At 49.2% G+C, this 813-nt stretch overlaps 1 non-coding gene across 1 annotated transcript; it reads right to left on the bottom strand.

Annotated features, from left to right (window-relative positions):
- Positions 1–509: 509 nt before the first annotated feature.
- TRNAI-GAU (transfer RNA isoleucine (anticodon GAU)) lies at positions 510–585 on the bottom strand. Its single transcript has one exon. It is a non-coding gene; the product is annotated as a tRNA-Ile (tRNA).
- Positions 586–813: the final 228 nt, after the last annotated feature.

The raw sequence follows: 813 nt of genomic DNA, 5'->3' as shown, positions 1-813 counted from the left end.
CCCAGAGGGGCAGAGCATCGCCCCCTGGTGGGCATGCCGGGTGGATCCCGGTCGGGCGCATGCGGGAGTCTGTCTGACTGCCTCCCCATTTCCAGCTTCGGAAAAATGAAAAAAAAAAAAAAAAGTAGATGAATATATATAAAAAAGCTGTGGTACCTACACAATGGAATACCATTCAGCCTCAGAAAAGAAGAAAATCTGTGTTTTTTTTTTGGTGGTTTTTTTTGTATTTTTCTGAAGTTGGAAACGGGAGGCAGTTAGATAGACTCCCGCATGCGCCCGACCGGGATCCACCTGGTATGCCCACCAGGGGGTGATGTTCCGCCCATCTGGGGTGTCGCTCTGCTGCGACCAGAACCATTCTAGTGCCTGAGGCAGAGGCCACAGAGCCATCTTCAGCGCCCGGGCCATCTTTGCTCCAATGGAGCCTCGGCTGCTGGAGGGGAAGAGAGAGACAGAGAGGAAGGAGAGGGGGAGGGGTGAAGAAGCAGATGGGTGCTTCTCCTGTGTGCCCTGGCCAGGAATCGAACCCAGGACTCCTGCACATCAGGCCGATGCTCTACCACTGAGCCAACTGGCCAGGGCCAAGAAGAAAATCTTATCTTTTGTGACAGTATGAATGGACCTAGAGAGCATTATGCTAAGTGAAATAAGCCAGTCAGAGAAAGATCAGTACCATGTGATTTTACTCATATGTGAAATCTAATGAACAAAATAAATTAACAGACAAAATAGAAACAAAGTTATAGATAGAGAACAGATTGACAGCTGTAGAGGGGTGGGGAGTTGTGAGGGTGGATGAAAAAGGGTGAA

Source organism: Saccopteryx leptura, chromosome 1 (genome assembly GCF_036850995.1).
Source record: "Saccopteryx leptura isolate mSacLep1 chromosome 1, mSacLep1_pri_phased_curated, whole genome shotgun sequence".
In the NCBI taxonomy this organism is placed as follows: domain Eukaryota; kingdom Metazoa; phylum Chordata; class Mammalia; order Chiroptera; family Emballonuridae; genus Saccopteryx; species Saccopteryx leptura.
The sequence above is the reverse complement of the archived record's forward strand: the minus strand, read 5'-3'. Positions and strand labels throughout refer to the sequence as shown.